At 38.7% G+C, this 24,194-nt stretch overlaps 2 long non-coding RNA genes across 4 annotated transcripts; both read left to right on the top strand.

The window, feature by feature from the left end:
* Positions 1 to 15,283: 15,283 nt before the first annotated feature.
* LOC137024037 (uncharacterized) lies at positions 15,284 to 16,375 on the top strand. Its single transcript, XR_010895611.1, has 3 exons — positions 15,284 to 15,563; positions 15,709 to 15,778; positions 16,314 to 16,375. It is a non-coding gene; the product is annotated as an uncharacterized lncRNA (long non-coding RNA).
* Positions 16,376 to 18,249: 1,874 nt separating this feature from the next.
* Positions 18,250 to 19,232, top strand: LOC137024040 (uncharacterized). Of its 3 annotated transcripts, none has more exons than XR_010895614.1 (4): positions 18,250 to 18,544; positions 18,665 to 18,751; positions 18,898 to 19,090; positions 19,171 to 19,232. It is a non-coding gene; the product is annotated as an uncharacterized lncRNA (long non-coding RNA). The 3 variants fall into 3 exon arrangements; XR_010895613.1 differs by having other exon boundaries at positions 18,262 to 18,358; positions 18,446 to 18,544; positions 18,898 to 19,220; XR_010895612.1 differs by having other exon boundaries at positions 18,898 to 19,220.
* The last annotated feature ends 4,962 nt before the right edge of the window (positions 19,233 to 24,194 follow it).

Consider the following 24,194-nt stretch of genomic DNA (forward strand, 5'->3'; position numbering starts at 1 on the left):
AAAGTTCTGGGCTTGTGCCACTGCTGTTCCCCTTCAGTACAGCTTAGCACAGGAGGGACAGCTGGCAAATTCAGCTGTGAGTAATGTGCTGACTGGAACAGCAAAGCAACACAATGGTTGCATAATGCTGCACCAGCAACACATGTGCAGCTGTGTTACACAAGCTCCACATGACTTGACTCTTTCAGTACGACCTGCATAAATAAAAATGTCATTAAATACATATTTATCATAGCTTGGTCACCGTTCAATCATTTAAGAACATCTTGGTTTTTAAAAATATTTTCTATATCTAATATTCTATATAAACAGACCAAATTAGATTGTATTAGATTGTTGTATAATATGCCAAATTAGACCAAAATCCTTAATCGTTTATTTGAAACATACCTTTTAACACAAGATTGCATCTTAAACGAATGAATGGAGTTGATAAAAACGTATTTTACCCGGAGGGGACCAGCTAGGTAAACTTACCTACAATAACTGTCTATTAGATTGTAGTTACATAAAACATGAATGACCTTAGCTGAATCCCCATGAACATCAGGAACACCGGGTTTTAAGTAACAAGCTTGTAACATGAACAAGAACGCATGCAGTAACCCGAATGGGGACCAGCGAGGTAAACTCACCTGCCAATTTTAGCCACTCTTTTCATTAAGTACTCATTTGAGACGTATAATAAAAATGAATTACCTTGGCTACATCCCCAAGAACATCGGGCTATTAAAGTAACAAACTTATAACTGCTGGCTTATCGATTCTAGCTTCACCATACACTCAAACTGTGAGGTTTCTCTGCTTTCCTCATAGACCTGTAGCACAATGCCCTGACAGTGACTTCACCAGTGCCCTGATCTTTATTAGAAACTGAGGAGATAAAGTTAATACAATTGATACAATGATCACCAAAAAACGAACAGACTGCTTTTAAAAAAAAAGCTTCTATACTAACGTTACACTAAAATTCAACACGCTGCTAACTAGCTTAGCCGCTATCTGACGGCACATTAGATTAAATCACTTACCCTCGTAGTTATGCAAATAACTAGAAATGTATAGTTTGAAACCTTTGTCCCGCTTGCTTGTTGGAGCAGGGGACCAAGCATCAACGATGCAATGAACATCGCTGATGCTTATTTTAGGCAAATCCTGGAGACACCGCGTAAAAAGAGACATTTTGAGCGTCGCGCAAATAAACCGGAAACCGGTATGCCGACTTCTGGCGCCAACGGAAGTCCGTCACTACGCTTGTGCACATAGCCTATTAATGTGAACTAAAATATACTTCAATGTAATTTACATGTACACGGTTATATAATTTAATACATTTGTAATTACATTATTTACATACTTTATTTAATTTAATAAATTTGTTATTACATTATTTGCAGTTACATATAATAATTAAGTTACAATTTAGTGTATTTCAAAATATTACAATCAACACAAATGCAAATTGAAACCCTCTACATTTATTGACAAAACAATCTCTAAAACAAATACACAAAAACCTTTTTGTTGATGCACAAGAAAAACCCAAGAAACACTATACACAATCACAAACAATTACAACACTTTAACTCTCATTTAGAAAGAGTCTGGAGGACAGAGAGGCTTATATGCACTATAATTTTCTCCCTCACATACAAAGGTACCTAAAGCTTAACCTACCCATCACTTTCTGCATTTTTACATTTTCAGATAAAATCATTCGGTATGATCTATAAGATGATAAATAAGATACAAACAAAAATGTATACAAACAAAATGTAAAGAAAAGAAAAGATTCAAAACTTTGGGAAACACTTTATAATAACTTTTTATTAGTTAACTATTTTAGTTAACATGAACTATGAATGAAAAATACTTCAAAGCATTTATTAATCCTGGTTAATATTCATTTTAACATTTACTTATGCATGATTAAAATCAAAAGTTACATATGTTAATAGATAATGCACTGTAAACTAACATGAACAATGGCTATACATTTTATTATCTTGAAAAAACTATATTTTTTATTACCTAATGTTAACAAAAGATGAATAAATACTGTAAAAAAGTTAATGCACATAGTTAATCATGTTGTCTAATATATTAATTGATGTTAACAAATGAGACCTTATTGTAAAGTGTTATCGAACCTAGTTACTTATAAGCTCTGAAACCTTTACTAGCACAAATATTAAACAGGACCAAAAAAAGGTTTCTTCTAAAATCTTTCTCCAGCATTACAGTGAATGTAATTTTGAAAAGAAAAACAAAACAAAACAAAAAACTTGGCGAATTCCAAAGGCACAAAAACAAGAAACCAAAATTGTCTATCACCAACTTTTTTGAAGTTGTAGGAAAAAGTGCTGTTTATGTCAATGTCCCAGAAGCTCTCCATCAGCAGAAAACCTCAAATGTCCATGAAGCTGCGCACCATCTCTACACAGTATGCGTAAATGGACATGTTCCAAAGAGGCAAGAAAGTAAAAATAAAAAATACCTTGAGGAAAAAGATAAACAGAAGGAAAACAATTGTTTGTAAACAGAGTCAGTCCATTATTATAATTGGCTCAATTGAATGAAAGCAATAGATATAGATATATAGTTGCACTCCAAAGTTTATACACCTTTGTAGTTTTGAAAATAATCAAAAATGAATAAAGACATTTGATGTCCTTTTCCGACACCCTCCTGGACCCATTTGGTATTCCTAAAGGCAAAGAGTTGCTGATAGTGATTGAAGCCAAGATGTGTACTGTGTAACGATCATCTCCTCCACTTTAATACCTGTTACAGCGTGAAATAAATATGAATGAACATCTGAAGGTATGTTACAAGATACAGTACAACTGATCCATAACTTGTCACATTTAATCGCTCAGATCAGTGTGATTACTGGTGGTTATAATAGCGATTAGATGGATTAAATGTAAATGTGTTTGAATGTTACACGATCAGATCTTTGAATTTAGTTCTGTAAATTTAACCTTTTCATTTCAAATGATTTAAAAATTCAGAGTTCAATTAAAATATTTTCAGCAACCAAATTCTTTGAACACGCCCACACACGCGATCACATTCATATATAAGAAATTATTATAATGCAATCATAAATAAATTATGTAAACATGAATAATTCACCTCCATATTGCGATTAAACTAAACAAGTTACACTCTTAATGGCAATAAGAACTGCTATGTTACGGTGAAAAAATAAAAATAAAGTGAGCATATATCTAGATACTTACTTGCTTCTTTATTTGTAGTACATAACGTCTCATCTGTAGTCATCCAAACGTGCAATCCTTTGTTTTCTTCTTCTTTGATCAGCAAAGTTGCCTCGCGCATCGCGATCACAGAAAGATGGCTGAAAGTGCATTTTTCAAACTCTGGTGAAGTAGTGCGCCGTCATGACGTAGTATTTTGGCGCATGCGCATTAAACAAAAAGTTTATAGGCTAATACATGCATGATTTAATTTCTGTTCAAATTGAAGTTTTTCTAGTTCATTGTTGTAGTTCGACTGTACGTTTAGAGAACTTGACTCATTCACCTAACTAAAAGTCAATCATTTTTACAGTTTAGTCTGATTAAAATTATTAATGTATTTTAACTGAATATGAATTCAAATTAATTTTTTGATTTGTTAAACTTTTGCTTGCAACTAATGCAATTAAATATGTTTAATCAACTTATAACAACATAATGACATTAAAATGATTAGACACATATGTAAAGTTCACCACCATTGCATTAAGTTCAGCACCAGTATCACAAATTCAGCACTCCACAAATGACATTTTATGTCTAATATTATGTAGAAAACTGACACTAATTGAGTTTAGAGCAGGAGCTGGTGATAAAAATTTCAATAATAAGTTGTACTGGATTATACTGTATAAGCAAGTGTATTGAAATTCAAAAGAAAAATACATTTCTGGTGTATTAATGCACACAGTATATATTAAAGACTAAGCACATTTAAAATACATTTACAAATGGCATTTTGGACAACACACTTAAATTGAAATTAAAATTAATTATTTTTTCATGTGCTTTAGCATATTAGTCAATACATCAAAATAAGTGCACTTATTTAAAACACTATAAAGTCATAATTAAATAAAAATTAAGTGCATTTTTTAAAAAGTGCACTTAAGTGTGTTTAGAAATATTGTCATGATATTGTACTTTCTTTAAGTAAAACTTAATTAGACATTGTTCTAAAATGCATTTTTAAAATGTGCACTTAAGTGTGTTAATAAATATTGTCATTAAAGTATACTTTCTTTAAGTACAAATTAATTAGACATTATTACAAAGTGCATTTTTAAAAAGTGCACTTAAGCGTGTTAATAAATATTGTCATTTAAGTGTACTTTCTGTAAGTACAACTTAATTAGACATTAATACAAATTGCATTTTTACAAAGTGCACTTAAGCATGTTAATAAATATTGTCATGAAAGTGTACTTTCTTTAAGTAAAACTTAATTAGAGATTTTTAAAAAGTGCACTAGTATATTTAGAGATATTGTCATTAAAGTGTACTTTCTGTAAGTACAAATTAATTAGACATTATTACAAAGTGCATTTTTAAAAAGTGCACTTAAGCGTGTTAATAAATATTGTCATTAAAGTATACTTTCTTTAAGTACAAATTGATTAGACATTATTACAAAGTGCATTTTTAAAAAGTGCACTTAAGCATGTTAATAAATATTGTCATTAAAGTATATTCTTTTTAAGTACAATTAAGTGGCCTTTAATTTTAATTATATTATCTGCAAGTGCACTTTTTAAAAAGTATACTTTTAAGATTTGAAGTACACAAAAAGTACACTTTCAATACAATTAAGTGCACTTCTTTTTCACAAGGGAAATAACATGATATTTAGCCCTTGGAATGCACATAAAAGAACCCTGCCAAAAAAAAAAAAAAAAAAAAATTACCCCCCAGAATGTGATTTTTATCAGGGGACATTTTGGGATGAAATTTAATTTTTGGGATGTAAATTTCATCCCAAAATGTCCACAAATCTCCCATGTGGTCAAGTTTCTCACGTAGCATACATGTATTCAATCTGAAATATAATTATCTTTGTATTAATAATGTGAAAAAATGAAATAAAAAACAGTTTTCCCTATGTATTTTGCGTGACGGGGTGGTAAGGTTAAGCTTGACGGGCCCTGACTAACATGAAAAAGCAACAAATAAACAATGTAAAAAAACTACATAGTTTTGATCTTGGTGGCTATAAGGCTCAAATGATGTCACTTAGGCTTTGTGATGTCATTTAAAGGAAAAGAGCATTATTTATAGATAAAAAAAGTTAGTGTGACGGGGTGGTAAGTCAAACTGAGGGACACGCACAAATCAAAAAATATTTACAAAAAAATAAGGTTTATTGTTGGTGGATCCGAAATGGTCAAAATTCATATTCATGCATTTTTATTAATATTTATGTTAATCATTTATGGTTTCACTTTTGATTTCCTATATTTATGTACTAATACTTTATATATATTAATTCTTATCATATTTTCAAGTATTCAATTGTTTTGTACCTTTATGGTTATTCAGAATTAATGTTTGCTGACATTTAATAGTGTAAGATTTGCAAAATTCCCCAAAGGGGGTCAAAACAACTCATATCTATTTTTGACACTGGGTAAAACCATTTAACCTTTTCTTTGAGAACAAAAACATCAATTTGAGTGGGATGTAAACAGGGGTTAAATTGGGATTTGTTATGTGGGGGGGGCTCTGTGGTTTCAGGCTTTCGCACATGTGTAGTCTGTAGAAAAGCATAGAAAATCATATCATTTGACATACTGTAAAATATAACAAATTAAGAGAGCCCTCTGCTTTAAAAATTGAAAGTTGAACAAAATCATCTGTTGTCAGTGTGCAAAGCTACACCTGATGTAAATCTTTCTGTAGGCCTGTGCCCTTTCCTGTCCTGATGTGTCAGTATCAAATATCGGAATGCTAATAGTGTAATATTAAAAGAGAGAATATAAATACAAAATATTAGGAGTAGAACAGTCTTTTTGTTAAGAAAATTTAACTGGAATTGAGTTATGTCAATAGTTTTACACAGTTCCATCAAAGAGAGCTCAACAAATTCCATAACTTAAAAACGTGCTCAACTCAAATTTAGCCTATGACGTAAAAATGCATAAACCTCTATCAGTGTGACCAGTAAATTAAACTGTAATTTTGTTATGTCAATACACTAGTTTTACACAGTTCCATCAAACAGAGCTCAACAGATTCCATACCTTAAAAATGTGTTCTCAACTCATTAAGTCCAACACAGAAAACACAGAATTTAGCCTAATGCATAAAAATCTAAATGCACAAACCTCTCTCAGTATGACTCGCTAATTCATCAGATCCCAGATGGGCTGATAGGGGGAAGCCTGTAGTGCGTTACATCTCTGCCTACAAGCTAAATGCTCTGCAGACCTTCTGGTAGTTACCCACTTCCGAACATATTTTGTGGGGTCCCAAAAGGAAAGAGGAGGTCCAACCATTTTAATGAACATTAGAGCAGAAACATTTTCAATTTTCATCTGTGAACGTAATGGTGTCACAACTGTATTCATTTCTGAAAAACCTCTCTCACACTCTGCACTGCTCACAGCAATTGTCTCCACTGCATGTTTAAGCTTCAGAAGGGACTCGTGCATTGATACCCTGGCAATCTCTTTATAGTCCCTATAACTTTGCTTAACACCAGAGAATCCTATTTTCAAAAGATCACACAGTTCTCTCACTTCATTTTCCCCATACATTAACGGTAGAGGGCTTGGCCATGTGTTTTTATCCAACACATTGATTTTATGAAAGAGTGATTCCTCTTCATTTGTGACCATTCTTGTTTCCATGCTTTTGCATAGTGCTTCATAGAACCTTGTTGGATCTACTATTTTCTGCCTGCTGTCACTCTGTAGTGTTATGCCATTAAAAACACCTTGCTGTGCAGCCACACAAGCAGTTTTGTAGAATGGACCACTGTCTGGGTTCCTGCTCATGCTATTAAAAACATCTAGGTGCCTTTTAATCAAATTCACTGAATGAGACCTCAGACAGATCTTTAAGCTCTTCAAGTGCATCCATCATCAAACCAAGGTTTTTCACGAAGCAATTGAACTCAACTTTGCTGCTAGCCCATCATACATACATCTTTCACTTGAATTTCGACTCACATCTCTACTTGCAGCTGTGAGGTGATTGTAGAGGGCAGCATACATTGTCCAGACAGCTTTACTGTTCTGAAAGATGAAGCCACCCACCTTATCCCTAGGACTCTACCAATCATTCTCAAACATACACCTAATTCAGAAACTACAGCATCAAGCTCTCTTAGGTTTTTTGGTGACTGATTATACAAACAGTATAACTTGTCAAGGAAAGCTGTGAAATTGTTGGTCTCTGTGCAGTGTTTTACTGCATCTGATACAGACAACTCCAGCCTATGGTTTAGACAATGCCAGCCAATGAGGCCTGGGAACATACTTTTCAGTTTTGTGTATACTCCATTTTTTCCCCTACCATTACAGAGGCTCCATCTGAGCAGAATCCCACCAGGCATTCTTTAAGAAAGGTATCATCAAGACCATGTTTCAGCAGGCAGTTGATTAGTGTACTAGTGATTCCATCTGCTGTTGTACTCTCTAGCTCAAGAAGATCTAAGAAGAAGGTCAGTGGCTCTGAGCTATTAACTGATGTTCTGAGGTACACAATTAGACAAGACTTCTTGCTTAATGTGGTGCTTTCATCCACAATAACAGTTAGCTTTGCTCGAGTCGCCCTGATGCTTGCCAATAATGCTTGCCTCATTTCTTTGGCTATAAAATGCACAATGTCTGCACTTGTGACATTAGAGTGAAGAACACGGCCAACATTTACACCATTTATCATCTGTAGATCTATTAATCCTGGATAATCAGAGTAAGGCTGGTTGTTTTTTGCAATATAGTATGCTGTTTTGAAGACATTGTGGGTTGAAGCTAAAATATCACCTTGTGTTTTCAAAAGGCTTGATTCTAGAGCTTTCTCTCCTTGTTTTTTCACAATGTCTTCTGCTAATTTGTGACTGTGTGACAAACTGTGTTCATTAATTTTTTTTTCTCAATGATTTCTTTTGTTTTTCACTTGTGTCACCATATGGGCCTATCTTAAAGTTTTGCCATTCAGTGGAAAACGTGTACCTGTGTTTCCCCATTCTCAGTGCCCCAAGTGATCTTGCTTCACAACACATTTTACATCCCAGTTTTTTATTTTTTATTGTGAGAAATGGATATGTCTTGGAGAAATATTCATATTGACTGGTGTTCCAGCAGTCTGGCAAGTCCTCCCTAACTCCTTCTACACTGCTCCCTTTTCCTGTTCCTCTCTCATGTTCAAAGTCTGGTGCTTCCTTCTCCTGTCCACTCTCCTCCTGTCCTCACTCTTTGTCAAACTCCTCTGCTGCTTCCTCATCACCGGCCCTGTTCTGCTCGACTCTACATTGAAATTATTTCAACAGATTTAAAATATGCCGAGGAACAACAAACTAGAATTTGCTTATCTATTCAGTTTGGCACATTTATACCAAAAAATATAAAATGATTGAATATAAGAAATGTTGGAATTTGTCTGTCAAAAAAAGGATTAAATCATTTGAATACACCATACAGAGGCGGACTGGGACTAAAAAGCTAATTTTGAACAGAGCAATTATTTAGCACCACTTATGAACATAAAATTGTAACAAAGAAACATAAATACTTACAATTTTTAACTGAAATCATTTTTTCTATTCTTATTATAATCAATAAATGAATAATAAACAAATGCAAATTAGAATAATAATACATTATAGGGCTGTTATCAATCAAATGAAATCTGACCAAATCCATCTTTGCACGGCAGAAGTGGCATGTAGATGTATTAACACAGGCTGTTCAAATATATAAATATAGTAATAAGATTAATGTTTTAAATTAATATATAAATAACAGGCTGTTCAAATATATAAATATAGTAATAAGATTAATGTTTTAAATTAATATATAAATAACAGGCTGTTCAAATATATAAATATTGTAATAAGATTAATTTTTTATATAAAAGCCATTATTTGAATAATTCAATTTGATATTAAAGTTAGGAATGCATGATTAGGATACATTTTATGTGTTTGGACATATATGTATATTCGTTATACACCCCCATGTTTATTCTGTAATGGTTTGCTCCGTTTTATTATTGGACTGCCTTGGCGCCCTTTGTTTTTGGCGCCCCTTTGTGAGAAAGAAAGAAAGACGGAGCTACACAGTTTTTTGACCAGAGTTTTATTTTCATTTTTTATTTCTGTTTTATTGTACAAGAACATTCAGTAAACCATTGAAATCTGAACGAAGACCCGAGTCAATTCTTTGCCCGAGAACAACAAAGATTATTGCTACAACATAAGTCAAAAAACTGCTCATGAAGGAAGTTGAGGGCGGCTCGTGACAAACGCTGCTTGGAATCATTGAAGGACGTTCCGTGAACCTCAGCGAATATTAGAAGGACGGTACAAAGGGTCTTAAGGTACTGTGATTTAAGTCTTTTCACAAGTGAAGATTGTGAATATTGAGAAGACTACAAGTGATTGCAGCAGCTTCATATTAACGCGATGGTTTGCATGGAAGATCGGCTTTCTAATTTAGCAGAATGGCGGATGATTCTTTGCATGCGAATGTGCCTGGTAATGGCCACAAGAGAGACAAGGGAAATTGGCACAATTAACACGCAAAACGAATGAAATTGACAGATTAATACAAGATAAAGAAGATGTGAAGACTGTTGAAAAGGAAATGAATGTCTTCTGCCAGATCTTATGTCAGTTTGAGGAGTTGAATGCTGAAATGTTACTCCTGTTGTCCGATGAAGATGGGAAAGATGATCAGATTAACTGGTTTCAACCCAAGTTTGAACATTTCCAGCAGTTTACAATTAATGTAAAAAAATGGATTTCAACCACAAATAAAGGAAATGAGTCTGATGAGCATGAACCTCAAGATGAAGATGACGATGGTGTTAAACCAAGTGATAGTGTGTCAGAAGTGATGGCTCCTCATCATTGAAGGAAAAGTGGATCTGTGACGAGTAGTTCTGTGGCTTCTTCAACCAGTTCTGCTCGTGTCAAGGCAGAAGCTAAGCGTGCAGCACTTTTAGCCCGGGTATCTGCTTTAAAAAAGAGGCAAGAATTAGAAGCTGAAGAGTTGAGATTGAAGGCAAAAAGGGAACAACTAGAACTGGACACAGAAATTGCTGCATCAAATGCTGAACTCAAAGTGTTAAAAGAGTATGAAGATGGTCAAGATGGCATGAATGATTATTACAGGTCACAGACTGGGTCACAGGCTGATGATTCATTCAAAGGCCGAAAGGAACGACAAGTTCAGTCAGTATCTAACCTGTATATAAAGTCTGAGCCTATGTCAAGCACCCAGAATTGCAGATCTATCCAGAGACCATCTCAACAAACCACTGATCATGGTAACGCTCAACAGTCAACTGATGATGGCAGATATTTGTTCAAAGTGATGCAACGCCAAAATGAAATAACTGAATTGTTGGTAAAGCAGCAGAGCTTATCCCAGTTACCTCAACGAGATGTACCAATATTTTCTGGAGATCCTCTCGCCTATATTTCTTTCATAAGAGCATTTGAGCATGCGATTGAGAACAAGACTAATAATCCACAAGACAGGTTATATTATCTTGAACAGTTCACAAGTGGTGAACCACAAGCTCTTGTTCGCAGCTGTGAACATACGAGTCCTGCTAAGGGATATAAAGAAGCTAAGCGTCTACTTCTGCAGCATTATGGCAATGAGCTGAAGATAGCTACAGCTTACCTTGAGAAGGCTCTACAATGGCCACAAATCAAAGCAGAAGACAGCAAGGGAATGAAGACATATGCCTTATTCCTTATTGGATGTAGAAATACCATGGCTGATGTCGAATTTATGGATGAGATGAACAATCCAACAAACATGAGAACTGTGATTTCAAAACTTCCCTTCAGATTCAGAGAACGTTGGAGAAACACAGCCTTTGATATCCAGCAACGAAATGGAAGAAGAGCCACATTTGAAGATTTGGTCAACTTTATTGACTTAAATGCTCAAGTTTTGAATGACCCACTCTTTGGAGATATCCAAGATGTCAAGGTGGATAGAAAAGGAAAGTCCAGTTTGCCAGAGGGGAAGAACTCAAAGAAGACTGGATTCAAAGGTAGTATCTTTGCCACAAATGTCTCACCGGCTGGCAAGGACAAAGCAGAATACTCACTACAAAAGAAAGAGAACACAGAGAAATCTGATTCTGCAGTCCAAAGGGCTTGCTTGTTCTGTAGCAAGGAAAATAAACTGGATTCCTGTGTTAAGCTCAAGGAGCAGGAATACAAGGACAGAATTCAGTTTCTTAAAAGTAAAGGTCTGTGCTTTGGCTGTCTAACACAAGGACACATGAGTAAAGATTGTAAGAAGACAATATCATGTCCAGATTGCTCACTAAAACATCCAGGTGTCCTACATATTGTCAAGAAAGAAGATAACCAAGATCAAAAGTCTGAAAACCATGACTTAGCAGTTTCGAATGCTCTTCTTTCACTGGGTCAAGAAACTTGTGGATATACTGGGGCTGGCGATGGTGAGTGCATCCTCTCCATTATACCTGTAAGAGTGAAATCAAAGAAGAGTGAAAAATCAGTAGAGACTTATGCTTTCCTGGACCCAGGAAGCACAACCACCTTTTGCACAGAAGATCTCATGCAACAACTGAACATACAGGGCAAGAAGACTGATTTTCTACTTTGTACTATGGGTCAACAAAGAAAGGTGCATGGATACTTGTTGTCTGACTTAGAAGTGTGTGGTGTAGAAGAGAATACTTATATCGACCTACCCAATGTCTTGACTCAGCGACACTTGCCTGTGAAAGAAGAAAACATTCCTAAACATGAGGATATTGAGAAATGGCCTTACCTGTGTGAAGTTCGTCTTCCACATATTGAGGCTGCAGTAGGGCTACTTATTGGAGTGACCGCTCATAAGGCCATGGAACCATGGAAAGTGATAAACAGCAGAAATAACGGGCCTTATGCAGTGAAGACAGTTCTTGGCTGGATAGTCAATGGACCTAGAGAAGAGAGCATCAAGACAAGAAAACCTGGTACACAGAGCTATACAGTGAATTGTATATCTGTGGAGAAGATTGAAGATTTGCTGGTGAAGCAGTTTAATCTTGATTTTCCTGAACGTCGTTATGATGATAATCCTGAAATGTCTCAAGAAGACCGACAGTTCATGATGTCTGTGACCAAGTCTACAAAGCTTCTGGATGGTCACTACTGCATGAGATTGCCTTTGAAAGATGACAAAATCAAGATGCCGAACAACCGGGATGTAGCGGAACAGCGTCTCAAGAGCGTTCAGAAAAGACTCAAAAGGAATCTTGAGTTTCATGAGGACTACACCAGATTTATGAACAACATAATTGATAAAGGGTATGCTGAAAAAGTACCTGATGAGAATTTGCACCGTGGTGATGGAAAGGTGTGGTACATTCCTCACCACGGGGTTTATCATCAGAAGAAGAAGAAAATCTGTGTCATCTTCGACTGTAATGCATCTTACCAAGGATTTTCCTTGAATGGTCAGTTACTTCAAGGGCCTAACCTTACCAACACGCTTATTGGGGTGTTGTCCAGATTCCGTGAAGAGCCGATCGCAATGATGGCTGACATTGAATCAATGCTTTATCAGGTTCATGTACCTATTGAGGATGCAGACTTCCTGAGGATCCTCTGGTGGCCGGACAGAAACCTAGATCAAGAAGAAGAAGAGTACAGGATGCGTGTACACCTGTTTGGTGCTACTTCTTCACCAAGTTGTTCTTGTTACGCTCTTCAAAGAACAGCAGAAGATGGAATCAACCACACTACTCCAGAAGCAGTTCAGACACTCTTGAAGAATTTTTACGTTGATGATTGCCTTAAATCAGTGGCAACTGAAGAAAAAGCAGTCATTCTTGCATGAGACATCAGAGTGCTTTGTAATCGAGGTGGGTTTCATTTGACAAAATGGACTAGTAATAGCAGAACTGTACTTTCCTCCATTCCTGAAGAGGAACGAGCCACTGACGTGAAAGATTTAGATCTGGACAGCGGGTTACTTCCCATGGAAAGAGCACTGGGAATTCTGTGGTGCACAGAGAATGACACGTTTAATTTCAAGATTGAAGTGCAAAACAAACCACTTACCAGAAGAGGTATATTGTCTGTTGTTGGCTCTGTTTACGATCCTCTTGGGTTCCTAGCACCATTTGTGCTACCAGCAAAGCTCATTCTAAGGGACCTGTGTAAAAAGAAAATGGCATGGGATGAGGAAATTGTGGAGAAAAAGGCTGAGAGGTGGCTGTCCTGGCTGGAAGATTTGCATAAGCTCGCAAACTTCAGTGTGAGTAGATGTATCAAACCTGCAGGGTTCGGGCATGTCAAGACCTTTCAATTGCATCACTTTGCAGATGCCAGCGAGAACGGATATGGGACTGTCACATACCTCTTGTTGACAAATAATCACGATCAGAGGAGCTGCATGTTTATGATGGGAAAGTCCAGAGTGGCACCACTCAAGCAGGTTACTATTCCAAGAATGGAATTGACAGCAGCTACCATCGCAGTCAAAATGGATAGGATGCTGAGACAGGAGCTTCAAATTGATCTTGAGGAGTCTAACTTTTGGACTGATAGCAGCACAGTGCTGAGATATATCGAGAACGACTCTACAAGATTCAAGACCTTTGTTGCAAACCGAGTCTCATTAATCAGAGAAGCTTCAAAACCGTCTCAGTGGAGATATGTGAGCTCTGCAGTGTAACGGTGGCGGCCCATCCAAAATTAATCTTTTAAATTTTTTTGGTTTTAACCAAATAAAGTTCGGGCGCCAGGTATAAAATACCAGTTACATGAAAATAAAAAAAACTTTACAAACAAGTATGCAGTTCAAGTGAATATATATATATATTTTTAGTCAAACAATAAAGAGATTGCAATGCAATTATACCACAGATATCACATTCAACCAAAATAATAACAGCAAGAAAAAAAACAATTCCATATATTCACGTCCTGGGTAGTAGTAACGGCAGTTTCACAGTTTCAGGTGTCCATTTTTTCACCACATTATAACACAAAAATGAGACAAACAAAAAATAAAAAAAAAACTAAGAAAACTAAGCGAAGCAAATAATGGATTAAATAAACGACAGTTCCCAAGGTCAGAAAAACACAATATGCCAACAGGCGATAACGAAAGTAAAGATGTGAATGCGTGACTTTGTATATTATGTGTGTGTGCGTATTGTTGTGGTGAGTGTGTGTGTGCGGGTTCTTTGTGGTGAGGCCTTCGAGAGAGTTTGGAGAGTTTTCAGAGGACGTGCATGGAGATGGAATACCTGGACTCGCTGGTATGGATTTTCCTGCCTTCTGCAGGACAACGGCACAGGTCTGCAGTTACTGTTAGGAGTAAGGCTTTGCTTTGTTTATTCGACTCGTTCGCCACGGCAGATGCGAGTCGCGTCGTCTCAGAAGAGCTGGTACGAATTATTCTGCACTCTTCTGCAGGGAAACGGCACGATCTTGCTCCGTAGCCAGTATTAGCAATAAACCTCTCGGTCTCACTCCAGTTTAGCCATGGCAGATGCTGCGATGCGTGTCACGGAAGAGCTGGAGCTGCTTCACCAGGTAAGTGGTAAGTGCATTCTGTTTCCTCTCTCGAATACTTCACACCCTGTTTACAAATTGATGTCCTTTTTATAAGTTTTCACTTAATTTTTTTTTTCCAAATATGGGCACGGATGCTGGAAGGCTCGTGGACTTCCGCACCGTCACACTCTCCCCCCCCCCAGGAAAAAACAACCCATGGTTGATGAAACAAACAAACCAAACAGGTGTTTTTTTTTTTTTTCCTTTTTTCTTTTAAAAACCCAAGAATTCTTCATCATCTGAGCTTTGCTGGAATAACTGCTTAAGTTTTTCCCTTTCCTGGGACTCAATCTCTTCTGAGGTTGGGTAGCATGGTTTAAGGTTACATATGTGAGCTGTACGGACGTCCTCTCCGGTTTCCTCCAGTGCTATCTGGTAATTCAGTGGGCCTAACCGTTTCAATACCCGGTAAGGTCCTTTCCACTTTGGGGCTAGTTTTGCAGTAAAGTTGTGTTGAGCGCTGGACTGGGGAAAATTTCTTAACCAGACACGACTTTTTTCCTCAAATGAGGCTTCTCTCCGGGTTTTATTGTAACTTCTGAGCTGTCTTTTTTGGGCTTTTTTACAGCACTCATCTGCTTTCAACCTCAGCTGTGCAAGATGGTGGACAACATCATAGGATGGAGTGGATGGTGATAGACATTTACCCTGGAGTAATTTATCCATGGGGCCGTGCAGTTTCCTTCCCAGTTGAAGTTCTGCCGGGGACATCCCAATGCTCTCCTGTACTGCTGAGTTCATGGCAAAACGGAGTTCAGGTAAGTACTGATCCCACTTCTTGTGGTTGTCATCCACATATGAGGCAATCATGCATTTCAGTGTTCGGTTAACTCTCTCAGTCATATTTGTTTGTGGATGATATGCTGTTGTTAGTTTTTGAATGATGTTCCATTTTGCACACAGCTCTTTGAATATGGAGGAAACAAATTGGGTGCCACGGTCAGACAAGATGAAGTCTGGAACGCCCCACCGGGTGAGTATTTCAGTCCTGAGAATTTTTGCTATGGTTGGAGCATTAGCATTGCGCATGGGAAGAACTCAACCCAGCGAGAGAAATAGTCCACAAAAACCAGAAGGTACTGCGTGACGTTGTGTGCTGCTTGGCAAGGGCCCCATGATGTCGACACCCACCATCTTGTTGGGTTGTGACACAGAAACGGGTTGTAGTTTGCCAGCCGGTTTTTGGTTTTCACTTTTCAGTGTTTGACATTTGGTACAGCACTTAACATAATGTTTGATGTCCGTCCACATCCCTGGCCAGAAAGCAACATTGTGCAGACGTTTGTAGGTTTTATATATACCTGCATGGCCGCTTAACGGATGGGAATGGTAGTGTTTAAGAACAGCTGGTATGAGACTGCGAGGCAGGTACACTCTGTAGTGGACTTGGCCATCTGACAGGTGGGTCTTATGATACAGTTGGTCCTCTCTAACCTCATATTTGTCCTTCAAGTTTTGGTTGTTGTTGTTGTTCTCTGCCAATGCTTTAAACACCTTTATGATTTCAGAATCTTTGTGTTGTTCCTCCCAAATCGACACAGCAGAGACTGGAAATTCAACAGCCTCTTCCTGACTAGAGTACAAGTTGCAACAAGGTAAGCTGGAAATCCTGGACAAAGCGTCAGGTGCTACATTCAGTTTGCCTTTTCGGTATTCAATGATGAAATCAAACCTTTGCAATCGTAGGGCCCATCTAATGAGACGGCTGGTGGTTTTGGGGAACCCATGACCCACTGTAGCGCAGTATGGTCGGTGACAACAGTGAACATCTTGTGCTCCAGGTAATGCTGCCATTTTTCAAGTGCCCATACGACTGCTAGGCACTCTTTCTCAGTAGCAGAATAGTTCGATTCAGCTTTGTTAAGGGTGCGGCTTGCGTATGCAATGACTTCTTCCAGTCCTTGGTTTTTCCGTTGTGTTAATACAGCACCGAGTCCGGTATCGCTGGCATCGGTATAAACCATGAAAGGAAGTTGGAGATTTGGATGGCCCAGAATAGGAGGTGATGTGAGATGAGCCTTCAATTTTTCAAAAGCTTCTTGGCATTGAGGTGACCAATGAAAAGAATGTCCTTTCTTTTTCAGTGCATTGATGGGTTCTGCGATTTTGGAGAAGTCTGGGACAAAACGGTGATACCATCCCGCTAATCCAAGAAAGCGCTGGACCTCTTTGATGTTTCGTGGCACAGGAGTAAGATCTGATAGCTTCCACTTTGGATGAATCTGCAGTGATACCATTGACACTAACAACATGTCCTAGGAATGTAATTTCTTTAAGGCAGAACTTGCTCTTTTTAAGGTTTATGGTCAAACCTGCTTCCTGCAGTCTATGGAGAACAGTTTGGAGGTCGTTGAAATGCTGAGCTACAGAGGGTGAATATATGATAATATCGTCAATGTAGACGAAACAAATGTTTCTCACGTAGCTCTCCCAGTACAGTCTCCATTAACTGTTGGAATGTAGCAGGTGCATTTTTCAACCCAAAGGGCATGACATTAAAGTGGAAGAGCCCGGATGGAGTGATGAATGCTGTCTTTGGCTTACTCTGGGGGTCCATAGCCACCTGCCAATAGCCGCTGTTGAGATCAATTGTTGAAAAAATGGCTGCTCCAGAGAGAGATTCAAGGATTTCAGTGATGTTGGGAAGTGGGTAAGCATCATTCTCTGTGATAGCATTGAGCTTACGGTAGTCAACACAGAATCTAAGGCTACCATCTTTCTTTGGAACAAGGACCACAGGAGAGGCCCAGCCAGAGTGTGAGGTTCCACAATTCCTGCATTCAACATCTCCACAAGTTGCTCTTGTACCACGGCTTGCTTACCAGGGGACATGCGGTAAGGTCTCTGTTTAATGGGCACTGGGTGCTGGGTATAAATTGTGTGTTGGAGGACATCCGTACGACCTGGTTGACGAGAACACGTTTGAGGGTTGGACTCCAGAATTCCTCTCAAGGTATTTTTGTCAATAAAAGGTATGTGAGCTTCACTCACAGCACTGTCAATTAAAACTTGTACATCTGTACTGTCAAGTGGTGAGGATCGGCATACAGGTTGTGGTGGAGGGATAGAACTTAACAGGGTGAGGCTTTGGTTAAACATCTTTACATGTCCTGTCTTTTGGCGTTGAGGATTTATATCAGGAACACTGGCATTTCCTGGTTGAAAGGGATGATCTTCTTGTGGTGTGGACTTAAATGAATATTTCTGATCAATTACATTGATTTGCAGGCCACTGAAGAAGATGAAATCCAATCCCAGAACTACAGCATAGGCAAGAGCCTTCGGGGAAAGGACAGCAACAGGTAAAGTGAAAGTTTTGTTGTGTATATGAATTGGTAATTGAAACCATCCCAAGGGAATCTCTGCTTCACCATTAGCTAAATACAATGGACCAAGAGACCAAGGTTGGAGGCTCTCTTGCGGAGAAAACTTTGCCACAGACTTTCATGGATCATGGTGTAGCTGGCCCCTGTGTCCACTATGGCCTTTCCAGACCAACCACCGATGCGGACTGGAACAACCAATTGTTGTGGGATGACTGGACTAGTAACAGGTTTTGGCTTTGAGGGTGACTTCTTGGCAGTGGACAACATTTTATTTGTTGTAGCAGTCACTGAATTATTCGTTGCTTGACTTCCAGACTTACGGGAATGAAATGGCCGTTGACCAGTGAAAGGATGTTGCTGTTTTGCAGGTTGATTTGATGGGTTAACGTTAGAATAAAGTGGACAACAACCAGGTGAGTGAAGTCCCTTGCATCTCCAGCATTGTACTTGAGGCTGACCAGTTGTTTTATTGGGGAGGGTTTTTGAATGGCTTCTTGTGGTGATTTTCTGGTCATGCATCTTTCATACTGCAGTTGCTGCTCGTGGTCTTTCTCTATCTGATGTCCCAGTTTTACCAGTTCTTCCACGGTGCTCACCCGACTACGTAGCTGGCTGGCGAGGTAAGGTTTTATTTTTTTGAGAATCATTTTCACCATGTCAATTTCAGTTAAGGAAGGTTTCCATCTTCTGCAGAGAGCACGATATGTAAATGCAAAATCTCTGATGGTTTCCCTCTCACCTTGATACCTTGTGCGGACTCTTTCAGCCAGCTCGTCTTCGTAGTCTTCCGAGAGGAATGCTGAGCGGAAAGCAGTCTCAAAGTCGTTCCATGTCGTTACTGACGATCGGGCGACCTCCCACCAGTCACGTGCAGTGCCATGGAGTACGCTTCGGAAGGTTGCTAGGATGTCAGTTTCTGCAAGTGGGTGCAATGCCAAAAAGTCCTGACACCGTGTAAGGTACAGCAAAGGATCACAGTCATCAGACGGTCTTCCAAATGTGGGAAAGGTCAACTTTAAATGGTCACTTTTCCCAGCAGGTATAGGAGGACACTCTGGGACATTTTCTAGTGGTGATGGTGTGGTAAGTGTGGCGATAGGTGGTGGTTGTACCCCTTTACTTAGAGTGATCAGACATTTCCTTTTCTTGTTGTTTGTCTTTCAACATGTTTGTTTGAAGTTCACTTAATTGGGTAGCCAGCTTGTCAACCTGGGTGATGCACTGGTTACATTCAGTGGAAAGCTGCTCATGATCTGTTTGAAGATTCTTATAGGGATCTCGGAGGTCTCTCTGAATTTCAACCTGAAGTTGATCCACCATAAACCGGACTTCAGCAATCAAGGTAGACTCCACTTTTTGTAACTCCTGTGAGATCATCACTTTTATGGCTTTGACAAGTTGATCTGAATCAGATGTATCAGCTTTAGTTGCAGTTAATGTGGTGAGAATTTTCTGTTGGTTGGCCTCCATTTTGGCAGTCAGGTCTCCAAGTTGTCTATCACTATGGGAAGTGGCGGTTTTGCTGTTGGGTGAGTTCACTCACAGCTTTCTCCTGCTGTTTCATGAAGTCAAACAGGTTGTCCCAATTACCTTGTACTTGTGTGGTAAGATGTTGTATGTCTTTTCCAGGAGTTGGAAGATAGCCAGGCAGATCATGCTGAGCTCCTGAAGATGATGGGGAAGTGTCAGGAGAGGTGCATATTTGCATGGGATCTGATCCTACTTGCCAGGTGGGAACTTGGACTGGTGGTCTGACATCTGGTGTTGGGGAGACAAAACGCACATGGGTTCCAGGCAGGGCACTGCTGGACTGAGTGGGTGTTGAATAGAAGGTGGGGACATGTGGTAGTGGGTAAACTCTTGGTTGCTGTTGTAGCAATTGTTGCTCAGGAGGCCAGACAGGGGTTGATATGTCTGGAGGTGGATCGATATCCACAAAAGTGGTTGGAGAGGGGGTTGAGGGAGGCGTAGAAGTGGCCATGTTTGTGTTGGGTGTGTCAATGACACATGTAAAATGTTGTGTAAATAATCAATAAATGAGATGAGTGATTTGGAATGTGTGTGTGTCAGTTTGTGGGCACAAGGGGGTCAGAAAAAAAACAATGTACAGGAGTACAGTTTCAACAATTTCCCCCAATTTCACAATTTCAGCAAAAACAGAATGTACAAAGTAGAATTTCACAATTTTTTTTTTTTTTTTTCACAGTCACAATTTTTTTTTTTTTTTTTTTTTCTTCAGTCCACAAAAAACACATCAAGTGTTTAGTTCACACTTCAACTCTTCAATTGTCTTGCAGATTCACATATACAAAAAAACCTTTTACAACTTCCTCATGAGATACTACTCCAAAAACACAACAAAATTGTTTAACATTTTTAACACCAAGGAATTTACCATAAGGTTCTGTAATTCAACACTTCACAAAAATGTAATGTTCAAGTCCCTGTTCGGGCGCCACTCTGTAACGGTGGCGGCCCATCCAAAATTAATCTTTTAAATTTTTTTGGTTTTAACCAAATAAAGTTCGGGCGCCAGGTATAAAATACCAGTTACATGAAAATAAAAAAAACTTTACAAACAAGTATGCAGTTCAAGTGAATATATATATATATTTTTAGTCAAACAATAAAGAGATTGCAATGCAATTATACCACAGATATCACATTCAACCAAAATAATAACAGCAAGAAAAAAAACAATTCCATATATTCACGTCCTGGGTAGTAGTAACGGCAGTTTCACAGTTTCAGGTGTCCAGTTTTTCTCCACATTATAACTCCAAAATGAGTCACACAAAAAATAAAAAAAAAACTAAGAAAACTAAGCGAAGCAAATAATGGATTAAATAAACGACAGTTCCCAAGGTCAGAAAAACACAATATGCCAACAGGCGATAACGAAAGTAAAGATGTGAATGCGTGACTTTGTATATTATGTGTGTGTGCGTATTGTTGTGGTGAGTGTGTGTGTGCGGGTTCTTTGTGGTGAGGCCTTCGAGAGAGTTTGGAGAGTTTTCAGAGGACGTGCATGGAGATGGAATACCTGGACTCGCTGGTATGGATTTTCCTGCCTTCTGCAGGACAACGGCACAGGTCTGCAGTTACTGTTAGGAGTAAGGCTTTGCTTTGTTTATTCGACTCGTTCGCCACGGCAGATGCGAGTCGCGTCGTCTCAGAAGAGCTGGTACGAATTATTCTGCACTCTTCTGCAGGGAAACGGCACGATCTTGCTCCGTAGCCAGTATTAGCAATAAACCTCTCGGTCTCACTCCAGTTTAGCCATGGCAGATGCTGCGATGCGTGTCACGGAAGAGCTGGAGCTGCTTCACCAGGTAAGTGGTAAGTGCATTCTGTTTCCTCTCTCGAATACTTCACACCCTGTTTACAAATTGATGTCCTTTTTATAAGTTTTCACTTAATTTTTTTTTTCCAAATATGGGCACGGATGCTGGAAGGCTCGTGGACTTCCGCACCGTCACAGCAGATAATCCTGCGGACCAAGCTTCGAGAGGCTTAAATGCAGACTTGATCGGAAGCAAAAACTGGATCAAAGGACCTAGTTTCCTGTTAAAGCCACAATGTGAGTGGCCAGTTTGCCCTGAACATTCAACGCCATTTGCAGATGATGACAGCGAGTTCAAAAGGTCTTCCACTGTTAATGCAATATCCATTCAGAACAGTAAGGAGGGTCTAGAACGTCTTGTTTGTTATTATTCAAGCTGGCATCGCCTAAAGAGGGCCGTAGTACAGCTAACACATCTCAAAGACATCCTGCTGAATTTAAGTTGCAAAAGGAAGGAGATACAGATGAGGATCAGTCACACAGAAAGAGATCCCAATATACAAAACATCGTAGTACAGAAAGAAATGGATACCTACAAAAGAGGTTTTAAGGAAAGAATACCTACCATGGAGGATATGGTGAACGCTGAGCTGGATCTAATTCGTTACAGCCAGAAACAGAAGTTTCAAGAAGAAATAAAGATGCTGCAACAAAGAAAGATGCATGTCAAGAAGGACAGCTGCATATACCGATTGGATCCTTACCTTGAGGATGGCGTGTTAAGAGTAGGAGGTAGATTGAGCAGATCGGCGATGCCTGAAGAATCAAAGCATCCCATTATCTTGCATAAAGATCTCCGTATATGCTCCTTAATTCTTGAACATATCCACCAAGACATTGGTCACTCTGGACGAAACCATGTCCTGGCAAAGCTAAGACAGAAATACTGGCTTCCTAGAGCAAGTTCTGCAGTTAGAAAAACAATTCGTGCATGTTTTGTCTGCAGACGATTGCATGCAAAGACTGGTGTGCAAAAGATGGCAGATTTGCCAGAAGATAGGCTGCTACCAGACAAACCACCATTCACTAATACTGGGGTCGATTACTTCGGACCGTTTGAGGTGAGGAGAGGACGCTCTATGGTCAAGAGATATGGTGTGCTCTTTACCTGCCTCACCATTAGAGCCATTCATTTAGAAGTCGCACCGTCTCCGGACACGGATGCGTGTGTCAATGCTATACGCCGATTCATTTGTAGAAGAGGTCATGTCTCAGTAATACGTTCCGATAATGGAACAAACTTCACAGGGGCTAATAGGGAGTTACGTGAAGCATTGCAGAATTTGAATCAGGCAACGATTCAAGAAGAAATGCTAAAGAGGGAAATTCAGTGGATATTCAACACTCCTGGAGCATCTCACCATGGTGGAGTCTGGGAACGTCAGATTCGCACAGTGAGAAAGGTCTTGAATTCCACACTGAGACAGCAGGTATTGGACGATGATGGCCTACATACACTATTGTGTGAGGTGGAATCAATCATCAATGACAGACCAATTACCAAAATGTCTGACGACCCTAATGACCTCGAAGCCTTGACCCCTAACCATCTGTTGCTGATGAGGAAACAAGTAAGCTTACCTCCAGGTGTATTCAAGAAAGACGATGTCTATTCAAGGCGTAGATGGAAACAAATCCAATACCTGGCAGATCTTTTCTGGCATCGGTGGACGCTGGAATACTTACCTCTCCTGCAGGAACGCCAGCGATGGTCCAGGCTGAAAAGAAATTTTGAGATTAGGGATATTGTCCTGATTGTGGATTCCAATGCACCTCGGAATTCCTGGATGATAGGCCGCATCATCAAGACAATGCCTGACTCTTAAGGGATGTGTTCGCAGTGTGTGTGTTCAGACGAAGAGCAGCACGTTGAATCAACCCATCTCCAAAATATGTCTTCTACAGGAAGCTGTTTGATTGGAAGTTCCAGTTGTGACCTTAAAGATTCTTACTCTAAGGTTTATGTTTCTAGATAATTTTAGGTGGTAATTGATATAGTTTGCCTACCTATACAATTAGGGGCTGGACATATAAGAGCCATTATTTGAATAATTCAATTTGATATTAAAGTTAGGAATGCATGATTTGGATACATTTTTATGTGTTTGGACATATATGTATATTCGTTATACACCCCCATGTTTATTCTGTAATGGTTTGCTCCGTTTTATTATTGGACTGCCTTGGCGCCCCTTTGTGAGAAAGAAAGAAAGACGGAGCTACACAGTTTTTTGACCGGAGTTTTATTTTCATTTTTTATTTCTGTTTTATTGTACAAGAACATTCAGTAAACCATTGAAATCTGAACGAAGACCCGAGTCAATTCTTTGCCCGAGAACAACGAAGATTATTGCTACAACATTTTAAATTTATATATATATAATAAATTAAAATTGAAACCGCCTGTAGGTGGCAACAAATCACCGTCTTAATAAGTGAGTGATTGATTGATTCATTCATTAATTGAACCGATTTTACAATATTCTAAATTTTATTATTAACTATTGACTACTTCTTTATGGTTGTTATTTTACCTTTTGGTTTTATTAGGAATTTTCATGATCGATTAAAGTTTGCGTGTGAATTTAATTGTAATGAATAAATAATTTTCCATCAACTTTATCTACTGCCTGGATCTCATTTTCCCGAGTTTTTGCATCAATTGTGAATAAATATTTTTTGTGTAAACACATATAATCCTGAAAATAGTATATGTTTGA

Source organism: Chanodichthys erythropterus, chromosome 8, assembly GCF_024489055.1.
Source record: "Chanodichthys erythropterus isolate Z2021 chromosome 8, ASM2448905v1, whole genome shotgun sequence".
Lineage (NCBI taxonomy): Eukaryota > Metazoa > Chordata > Actinopteri > Cypriniformes > Xenocyprididae > Chanodichthys > Chanodichthys erythropterus.